Source organism: Hemicordylus capensis, chromosome 1 (assembly GCF_027244095.1).
Source record: "Hemicordylus capensis ecotype Gifberg chromosome 1, rHemCap1.1.pri, whole genome shotgun sequence".
Lineage (NCBI taxonomy): Eukaryota > Metazoa > Chordata > Lepidosauria > Squamata > Cordylidae > Hemicordylus > Hemicordylus capensis.
The window spans coordinates 13,671,314-13,682,280 of record NC_069657.1 but is presented as its reverse complement, the minus strand read 5'-3'; the positions used below and the strand labels follow the sequence as shown (position 1 = coordinate 13,682,280).

The window sequence follows — 10,967 nt, the reverse complement described above, 5'->3', positions numbered from 1 at the left end:
CCTTTTCATATCTGTGGGTACTGAAAACGGGTGTCAATGGGACACCCTGCAGATACGCAGAGCTGTGAAGAGCGATTCCATGAATAACCAGGTTCTCCTGTATAGAACTTTCTATGGAAAGATGCAGAAGATTGCAACACAAATGATGAGGGAGCTACAGCACCTTCTTTTTGAGGAAAGGCTACAACATTTGGGCCTTTTAAGTTTAGAAAAAAGAGGACTAAAGGGAGACATGATAGAGATTTATAAAGTTATGGATGGTGTGGAGAGAGTGGATCAGGAGAACGACACACTCACAACATGAGAACCAAGGGTCACCCCATGCAACTGATCGCTAGGAAATTTAGGACAAACCAAAGGAAGTACTTTTTCATAAAGCACATAATTAATCTCTGGAATTCTTTGCCATGGGACGTGGTGAGGTTGACCAGCTTCCATGGTTTTAAAAAGGGATGAGACAAATTCATGGAGGGCAGGGCTATCAATGGCTACTACCCTTGATGGCTATAGATTACCTCCAGGCTTAGAGGCAGAATACCAGTTTCAGGGAGAGAGAATATGCCTTCATCTCCTGTTTGTGGGCTTCCCAGAGGCATCTGGTGGGCCACTGTAGGAAACAGGTTACTTGACTAGGTGGGTCTTGGGCAGTATTCCCTCTAACAAGGATTCCCAGATGTTGTTGACTACAACTCCCAGAATCCCCAGCTGCAATGGTTGCTTGGGAATTATGGGAGTTGTAGTCAACATCTGGGAATCCCTATTAGAGGGAACACTGGTCTTGGGCCTGATCCTTCAGGACTCTTATGACCTTTTAGGAACATAGGAACATAGGAAACTGCCATATACTGAGTCAGACCATTGGTCTATCTAGATCAGTATTGTCTTCACAGACTGGCAGCGGCTTCTCCAAGGTTGCAGGCAGGCATCTCTCTCAGCCCTATCTTGGAGAAGCCAGGGAAGAAACTTGAAACCTTAAGCTCTTCCCAGAGCGGCTTCATCCCCTGAGGGGAATCTCTTGCAGTGCTCACACATCAAGTCTCCCATTCAGATGCAACCAGGGCAGACTCTGCTTAGCTAAGGGGACAAGTCATGCTTGCTACCACAAGACCAGCTCTCCAGCCCACCTTTTCTTTTAAAACAGCAGCCACAGAAGGACACAATCCAGATCAGCACCTTGGTATAGGGCAAGAGGGTTTAGCCCTTTCCCAGTGCTATTTCCCTATGAAAATTGCCTCTTTGGAGCAACTTGATGCAGGAGGAAAACGGCTCTCCCATGCACCATGGCCACAAACTGTATTGGACCCCTGTGGCTACTATTTTAAAGACAGAAATGCTGCACCACACTTTACATCTGTCTTGCTTTTCCTACCGTGGTCACTGGATAGTTCAGTGGTATGAATCTTCTCCCCAGCTCATCCCAGGCCAATTTTGTTTGAAATGTGACACTCCACTGATAAAGATTTGCCCTTAGTGATTAATCTGTTAACACTAAAATTGATGAACCTACCAATTACAGCACGCAGCCCTGATGACAAGCTCCTATACTTGGTATCAATTAATTTCCAGAACTAATGGATCTCTATCTAATGAGGCTGTTCTCATGTGCAGCCTAACACAGGCAAGGGAAACCCAGAGTGTGTTAGGCTGTGTGTGAGAACTGCCAGGATCAGACCTAATCCTGTTGGGGCAGCACTGCCCAGCTCCTAGTTGGCATTAAGGAAGCGAGTGCTCCCTTAACGCAGGCTTTCTGATTGTGTGTCTCCTTGGGCTCTGTTCAGCTCAAGGAGACACAGAGATGAGCTCCTAGAGTGCCTGTCCCCTTGGGGAATCCCTCGGTGCATGGTGCATTGTGGGATATCCAGAGGCTGGGACACGTCATCCCATCTCTCTGGGGTTGGATCATGTGGAAGTGCAGACAGCACTGCCAGCAACATTTCATCAACTGTCTGGGGGGAAGGTGAGTCAAATAAAGCCTTACCCCACACCTGCCCACCCCGCTGCCAGCCTGGTTATGTAAATGGTGTGTGTGTGTGTGTGTGTGTGTGTGTGTGTGTATGGTTTGTCTTTGGGGGGGTTGTCTTTTTTTCTCTTTTTGTCTTGTGTGTGTATGTGTGTTTTTTTTCTTTCGAATCTGACATGGGTGCCTTTACTCTCCCCCTAACCGACTTCAACAATAAGATCCCAAAACGTCACTTTTAGGACATCAAGACACAGGCAATTATATATTGTTCAACGACAAGATGGATTTACCACAGTCATATAAAATCTTTGGATGTGATCTCTCTTTGGTAAAGGCTCTGATGAATTAGATTTAAACTGTCAGCTCATGACAAAAAAAATTTCATAACAAAGCATAGTAAAGTGGTGTCTCTCCACGTGGAGTGTGCAAGCTACTTACTGAGGTCCCATGCTGACCCAGCCGCCTGGCTTGCCTTGAAGGTGTGCAGTTGGTGTGCATTTTATTTTATTTATTTATTGTTGAATTTCTATACCGCCTTTCATTAAAAACAACCCCAAGGTGGTTTACAAAAGTTAATAAAACCATACAATAAAAATGACAATTAAAATATTAAACTAAAAATATAAAACAAATCTAATTTAAAAACTATAAAATACAAGCATAAAAGCAGCAGTAGAAACAGTCATGTAAAAGCCTGGATAAAAAGCCAAGATTTAAGAAGCTTTCTAAAAACTGTGATGGAGTCTGAGGAGCAAATGGCCACTGGGAGAGCATTCCAAAGTCTGGGGGCAGCAACAGAGAAGGCCCTGTCCCGAGTGCATGACAGGCGAGCCTCCTTCATTGTCGGCACCCGGAGCAGAGCCCCCTCAGATGACCTCGTCAAGCGGGCAGCAACCCTTGGGAGCAGGCGGTCCCTCAGGTATCCCAGGCCCAACTCATTAAGGGCTTTAAAGGTCAAAACCAGCACCTTGAATGTGAACTGCTGACGCACTGTTCATAGGAAAATAGGAAGCTGCTGCCATATACTGAGTCAGACTATTGGTCCATCTAGTTCAGTATTGTCTACGGAGACTGGCAGCGGCTTCTCCAAGGTTGCAGGCAGGAATCTCTCTCAGCTCTATCTTGGAGTTGCCAGGGAGGGAACTTGGAACCTTCAGAAGCTCTTCCCAGAGTGGCTCCATTTCCTGAGGGGAATATCTGACAGGGCTCACACTTCTAGTCTCCCTTCCATATGCAAACAGGGTGGGCCCTGCTTAGCTAAGGGGACAAGTCATGCTTGCCTCCACAAGACCAGCACTCCTCCTCTCGTCAATGAGCTGCCATAACATGGCTGTAGGCAGATGATGGCAGAGAGAGGTAAGGAGAAGGAATAGGGTGGAGTCACGCTGCTGGTGACTCAGCCGGACCTCAGCCTGGTCCAACTTGGCCCAGACAGCAAGAAGTAGCCAGGTGGGCTCTGAGCCTGATAGGAAACAGGGGGAGGGGACCGGAAGGAGTCAGGGGAACAGAAATTAGTGAAGACCGAGGGAACAGGGAGGGGAGTCTGAAAAGGGGGAGGGAGGGTTTTGAGCAGCTGTGAGCACTGTACATGCAAGCCTATTTAATCCAGAACCAGCCAGTGATGAGAAGGATAGTGCAGGACCTAGGCTTGAGCCCTCCGGTCAGAAGATAGTGAAACTGTCCACCAGGAAACAGAAAGTGGTGAAGCAGCCCCCTTCGCTGGATGTCTGATAGGGATGTGCACAAACCGAGGTTCGTGCACTGGTTTGGTGCAGAACCAGTTCTGATGAGGTCCAATCTGGCTCAGTGCCGTGAGCCTCGAGCACCTTTCCTAGAGGCCTGGAGCACCTTTCTTAGGAGGCAAGGCTACAACACCTGGAGCTTTTCAGTTTAGAAAATAGACGACTGCGGGGAGACATGATAGAGGTCTATAAAATCATGCATGGTGTGGAGAAAGTGGAGAGAGAGAAATTCTTCTCCCTCTCACAGAACACTAGAACCAGGGGGTCATCACATGAAATTGATTGCCGGGAAATCTAGGATCAGCAAACTGAAGGGTTTTTTTCCACATAACACATAATCAATTTGTGAAATTCTCTGCCACAAGATGTGGTAACAGCCAACAACCTGGATGGCTTTAAGAGGGGTTTGGATAACTTCATGGAGGAGAGGTCTATCAATGGCTACTAGTCGGAGGGCTATAGACCACCTCCAGCCACAAAGGCAGGATGCCTCTGAGTACCAGTTGCAGGGGAGCGACAGCAGGAGGGAGGACTCACCCTCAACTCCTGCTGTAGGCCTCCAGTGGCATCTGGTGGTTCACTGTGTGAAACAGGATGCTGGACTAGATGGGTCTTGGGCCTGATCCAGCAGGGCTGTTCTTATGTTCTTATGAGGAGAGGAGTAGCAAGTGAGATCTTTTTCCCCTTTTTTTAAAAGAGGAGAGTAGGTCCTCACCTGCTCTCTGCCACCGTATGCACCTTCCTGCTGGCACGGAGCTGCCCCCATGAACCCATCAGTGTGGTGTTGCTGACCCTGCACATGGTATCCGCACATGAAATGTAGGGTGTGCCGGCACTGCATGAGGGTTCTTGGGGGCAGCACGGTCACAGCAGAAAGCGTCATGCAGTGGCTCTTCTCTTTTAAAGATCCCACTCACCGCTCCCCTCCATGCTGACCCAGCCGCCTGACTTGGGTTAGGACATAACAGGTGGGGAAGGAGCAGGCACTTACACCCCAGGTTGGGCAGGACCATCTGAAAGCATGCAGGTCTCGCCCACTGGCCCCTCTTGAGAGTGGCGGAGAGGTGGCAGCGTCCCAGCCAGAACTATTTGTTGTACATTAAGAGATGAGAGCTGGTCTTGTGGCAGCAAGCATGACTTGTCCCCTTAGCTAAGCAAGGTCTGCCCTGGTTACATATGAATGGGAGACTGGAAGTGTGAGCACTGTAAGCTATTTTCTTTAGGGGATGGAGCCTCTCTGGGAGGAGCAGAAGGTTCCAAGTTCCCTCCCTGGCTTCTCCAAGATAGGGCTGAGAGATTCCTGCCTGCAACCTTGGAGAAACTGCTGCCAGTCTGTGTAAACAATACTGAGCTAGATGGACCTATGGTCTGACTTAGTATATGGCAGCTTCTCATGTTCCTACATCAGCCACTGTTTCCCAGATACCCAGCAATTGTCCATGAAGTAGAAAGCTACTATGTAGGCCGCCTTCGTACTGTGGAACCGTGGGTCCAATGGACCTGTGGTTCTACACCCCCTGCCTCCGCTCTCCCATCCGCATTTCAGGCGATGCAGAGAGCTTCCTCTCTGCAGTCTCACTGATTGCAGAGAGGAGGAGGAACTGTCTGCTTGGGCTTCCTTCTTTAATGAAGGGCAGCCCAGCAGCCAATAGCAGCTGGAGCAAGGGAGGAACTTCCTGTCTTGACTCCAGCTATAGAAGAGGGAAACTGTGCTGCCAGCGTTCAGATGTAACACTGGCACTGCCAAATCAGAGTCGGGTGGTGAAACTTAGAGATAACTGAAGCTACAAATTGGATTCCAGGGAGGGAAAGCGCAGTTCCATTTTACAGCTGAACTCCAGTTGCCCACATTCAGATGTAAAGTTTACAAAACCAGAGGTGAAAGGACCTCCGGTTTCGTGTTACCTGTGAAGGCACTGTTGTCAGTTTCCTTCTGATGAGAGTTGTGCTATTTTTGTAGGAAGTTTGCAAACATGCAAGCTGAGCAGAGGGAGGCGACAAGCACAGGGAGAAGAAGATCAGTAATGGATGGACAAGATGGCTTTCAAGATGACTTTCAGCAAAGCTTTTCTGCCATAACTGATCTTCTCATTGTGTGCCATGGGCTCCAGAGGAAACCAGAGGAAAGTTTCCCAGGGACCCCATTTGAAAATCACTGAACTAGGAATAGATGTCTTTCCCCCAGTACATTTGCACCTGTGTATTACTGATGGCACCACATGGAAGCTTCTCACTGATCTCATGCATCCAATCATGGTGATCCAGTACCATCCCCTTGCATGTTCTTTGTTTGAAAATGCTAATTCTAAATTTACATATCATTAAAATTGCATCATGGGCCTGGAGCTGGTTAGACAGTGTCTCTCTTAAGAATTTTGGAGAAAAAAATAGTGAATTTGCTTTTATGAGTTCATTTTTAATCTCCCCCTTCTTATTTCAAGCTATTGCACCAGGCTAATGCTACAAAGGGAGAACTGGAAAGAAGCAGCAATGAGGACCCTGCTTATCTAATCTGACATGTTTATCTTGAACTTTTTCCCCGGCTATTACATTTGGAAACCACATTAAGGGACTGGGTTGGTTTCTGTGGAGATCGCTGGGGGCAAATCTGTGCCTGAAAAGAACACTGTCAGACTATTTAAACTCAAGAGGCAAGCTCACTTTTGTTTAATAGTTGCATCAAAACGAATGATGCAATCGTCTCCTGATGTCTGCCCATTCTCAGCTACACGAGCCTGTAATTGTACATTGCAGCTTTGATGTTTTTCTTTTCCTTTCTTAAAAACATTTTATATCCCGCTCTTCCTCCTAGGAGCCCAGAGCGGTGTATTACATACTTAAGTTTCTCCTCACAACAACCCTGTGAAGTAGGTTAGACTGAAAGAGAAGTGACTGGCCCAGAGTCACCCAGCAGCAAGTATGGCTGAATGGGGATTTGAACTCACACTTGGGTCCCCAGATGCTGTTGGACTTCACCTCCCATAATCCCCAGCCACAACCATTGTAGCTGGGGATTATGGGAGTTGAAGTCCAAAAGCGGGGGGGGACAAGTTTGAGAACCCCTGACATAGTCCATTCTCAGATCTTTAAAGGGGTCCCTGAGGACTGGTCACACAAATTTTCATCACTTGAGGGCTTCATCAACAAAAGAAATGGAGAAACAAAATTATAAATTTCCTTTCACTTCTCTAGGGCAGAACACATGAGCTTCTGCTCAGCTCAGGGCCTACTTAGGTTGGCAAATGGTCTTCTGTACAATGCATAACCCCCTAGAACCTGCAAAGAGGTGTCAGGGACACCCCCACCATCACCTCTGGTGAGGAAGAAGAACCAAGAGGAGCTTTGACAAGCCACCATCTCCAATCACTAGCTTAGATGCTCTTAGAGGCCCTATCCATCCCTAGCACAGCATCCCTTCAGTGGCTGTTGCTGGTGTCTATCTTAGGTTTCTTTTTCTTTTTCTCTTGATGATGATGATGATGATTAATTCATTCATTCAATTTCTTTACCGCCCTTTCAAAAATGGCTCAGGGCAGTTTACACAGAAAAATAAGATGGATCCCGGTCCCCAAAGGGCTCACAATCGAAAAAGAAACGTAAGATAGACACCAGCAACATTCACTGGAGGTCCTGTGCTGGGGGTGGAGAGGGCCAGTTACTCTCCCCCTGCTCAATAAAGACAAACACCATGATAAAAGGTGCCTCTTTGCCAAGTTAGCAGGGGTAGTGAAATTATGAGCCCTTTGGGGACAGGCAGTGATTTTGTCTATTCACTTATATCTATGTAAACCTCTTTGGGAGGTTTTTATAAATATTTGTTGATTTCAAATTTTGCATGACAATGAGTGGGTGGCCCAAGAAGATGCCAAACCCAGCTGGGCTGTGGCACCACAGCACACCTGGGGAGGGTAGTGGGACCTGGTCAAAGTCCCTCCCACTCCACCTTTTAAGAGAACAAACAGAGCAGGTCAGGAGGCAAGGAGAAGACGAGGACTCAGACTATGTCCTTCAAATGGCTAGATGGGGGTGTGGAGGCTGAGAATCATGTTCAAAGTTTGTTATATGCAACTGGCTTCAGCAAAGAGGAAGAAAAGAAAATTACCTCTTGAGGTTTTTTAATAATCTACCATAAGCAGCTGAAACACGTACTGAGATTGCAAGTGTTCTGCAGCAAACCTAACCTTAAATATATTTCTCTGGATCCTGCATCCACAAAATGATTCCCTTTGAAATTCTGGATCGAGTCATCCAATCATCTCAGTGATTCCTCATCATCCATCTAGGTTGATTGCCCCTCCTCCTCCATGTTGACTTTGCAAGAATTACTGCTTTATCAAATACATTTTATTAAAAAAAAAAAAAAAAAAAGCCAAAGCAATGACTGTGGAGGAGAGGAGTTAATTTCAGGGAAGAGAGAGAGGGAGCATTGTAAACCGTATTCATCGGCATTTCATGGGCCAGAGCCCACTTTAACAGGTGCATGCATCTGCATTATGTAGAATACTATTATGTAAATGTAGCAGTCTTTAAAGTGCCATAGAACTCTCTGTTCTTGTAGCTGCAACAAACTCACATGGCTACTCTTTGGAACATGCACACAGCGAGTTCATTGCTCCTCCTCTCTCCACTAATTTGAGAGGGGCATCTTTGACCACACTCCTTTGGAATGCAACTCAAGACAGCAAGGTGGGGCCAGCTGTGCTTTGGAAGGAAAACCAGCCAATCAGGGGCATGCAGCAGCAAACCAGATTTTTACCTGCACATTTTGCTCTTTCCCCTCACTGCACAGAGAAACAGTACACCGATCTCCCACCCATTTTCAACATCGTTGGATTAACCAATTGCTGTTTCAGGGAGGGAGTAGAGTAGGCTTGCTTATTTTTACTTACTTGCTTACAATATTTGCATCCTGCCCCTCCGGTTCAATACTGCTCAGGGCTAGCCTTCCCTTGTCCCCTGGAATTTAGGGTATTACCTGGATTTTGGTTCCTCCACCTGGCTGCCAAATTCCACCCAGATTTATACAGATTTCAGATGTGCTGCCCGGATTGATTGGATTTTACTCTGGATGCGATCACATGGGGAGTCAGAGAAGATGGGGAAAGTATACAAATCTGTCAAATAAATAAATAAATTTGCAAATGAGTTGTTGCATAATTTGCATAATATGCCAATTGGGCCACCGGGATTTGGGAAGCTTGAATGTGGCAATCCTACTCAGGGCAATACTTTGCTCTCCCCTGTTTGGCTCCCGGTGCTTTTTTTTTTTAAACACCTTTTGCCTACTGAGCACTGGCGGTGTGTGTCATTCTCTGCAGATTGTGAATGAAAGTTGTGAAGTGCATTCCTTGGCCACAGCTGTAGGTTTGGGAAGGATTTGAAGGCATTTGTGGTTAATGCCCTCATTACGGTGAAGGGAGGCTTACCCAAGCCAATCTCTCTAAACAAGGCTGCACAACTTCAGCCCTCCTCTAATGTTGGTCTACATCTCCCATAATCCCTGGCTATGGGCCACTGTGGCTGGGGATTGTGGGAGTTGTGGTCCAAAAACAACTAGCGAGCGGAAGTTGTGCAGCCCTGCTCTAAACTCACTAACTTGAATCACAGTTTGGGAAATGACTATGCCCATAGAGGAAGGCACTGGAAGGCCATGGGGTGGACCCCAAGACTCCATGCCAGAGAAGAGACACCCGGGGAAGGAAGAATCTTCCTAGCTGTCACTTTTGCACCCATACTGATGGCAGGGGGGATTTGGGTTAGACTGGATTTTACCATTGTAGTTCTTGATGACTTAGAAGTTGTGGCCCTTAATCTCAGTCCATGCTTGGTATCTCATGTCTTCATCCCAGGTTTAGGGACAACTATCAGTAACACTACTTTCCATTCTGAAGCCCTTTGACAAAGCATTGGGAATCTCACAATGAATGCACCAAAGCACAGAATGGCACAGTGATGTCTGCCAGCAGCTAGGAATGAGGCCAAGGCCGAAGGGAACTTACCCAACAGCTGGACATCTGGATCTGTTCTCTACAAAGCCAGCAGCAGAAACAACATTCCACTTCAGGAAGCTGAGTATACAGAACAAGGAACATCAACCATCTTGCCCAGTTGTAGAGGGGCTTTCCGGACCTCTGTTAAAGTGGGCCACAAACTCAGCAAAGCTTGTTCAGACTCTGGATTATAATCTTGATCCTAGTTTACACTGATGGAAAGCGATAAAAGTGAGGCAGTAACAACATGGTAGATCATGCATGCAACCCCTTGTTAAAATTCCAGCATGTCCCAGTAAGGCAGGAGTTCCCAAACATTGTTTTATTTTTTATTTTTTAACAATTCTGCCCCTTTTGCCACAAACCTGCAGCTCAGGTACCCAATAGAGATTGTGTATGTGTGTGCTCTCTCTCTCTCTCTCTCTCTCTCTCTCTCTCTCACACACACACACACACACACACACACACTTACTTAAATCTTACCTTTATGAGATGGGCTACTCCAGTCACTGGCTTACATCCAGATTAAATTACTCATGAGATAAACTTATCCCATTAATTCCAATGAGAGTCTCATGAGTAACTGAGTTTGGATGTGAGCCAGTGTCTGGAGTGACCTGGTCTAGCACCGTGTGGTAGCAAGCATGAATTCATTGTCCCCTTTGCTCAGCAGGGTCTGCCCTAGTTTGCATTTGAATGGGAGACTACAGTCCGTGAGAAGGGCTTGAAGGGGCGAGGGGAGGAAGCCGCAAAAAGCTTACCTCCCCCACAGACAAAATCCTCTCCTTGTTGCTGGGTGGGGAGATCGCCTGCCCAGATGATTGTTGGCTTCTGCTGGTAGCAGGGAGGTTTGGGGGCAAGGAGGCCCCTGGAACTCCCACGCTGTACCATGTGAGGGTGCGGTGTATTATGGGGCGTACTCAGATGCCCAAGTTCCCTCCTGGCATCGCCCAGATTCCCTCCACGCAGAAGGTTCCAAGTTCCCTCCTTGGCATCTCCAAGATAGGGCTGAGATAGACTCCTGCCTGCCTGTAACCTTGGAGAAGCTAGACAGTACTGAGCTAGATGGACCAATGGTCTGACTCAGTATACGGCAGCTTCCTACGTTCCTGTCACTTTGAGCTCCACCATGGAAGCCAAGCTGTAAATATCGGTCTTTTCTTCTGTGTCACTTCTGCTTTAGCACTGGGTTTATCGTACTGGTAACTTTGATGTTCTGTTTTATTGTTTTTAGTTATGCTTTATTCACTGCAAGCCACTTTGCACTTGTTCTAA

At 47.0% G+C, this 10,967-nt stretch overlaps 1 long non-coding RNA gene across 1 annotated transcript in view; it reads right to left on the bottom strand.

The window, feature by feature from the left end:
- Positions 1-8,308: 8,308 nt before the first annotated feature.
- LOC128341092 (uncharacterized) overlaps positions 8,309-10,967 on the bottom strand; it is a 29,190-nt gene continuing 26,531 nt past the window's right edge. The window contains exons 5-6 of the long non-coding RNA XR_008314202.1: positions 9,702-9,904; positions 8,309-8,816 (exon numbers count right to left, since the gene is read on the bottom strand). This is a non-coding gene — a long non-coding RNA (uncharacterized LOC128341092). The remainder of the gene's footprint in view (positions 8,817-9,701; positions 9,905-10,967) is intronic.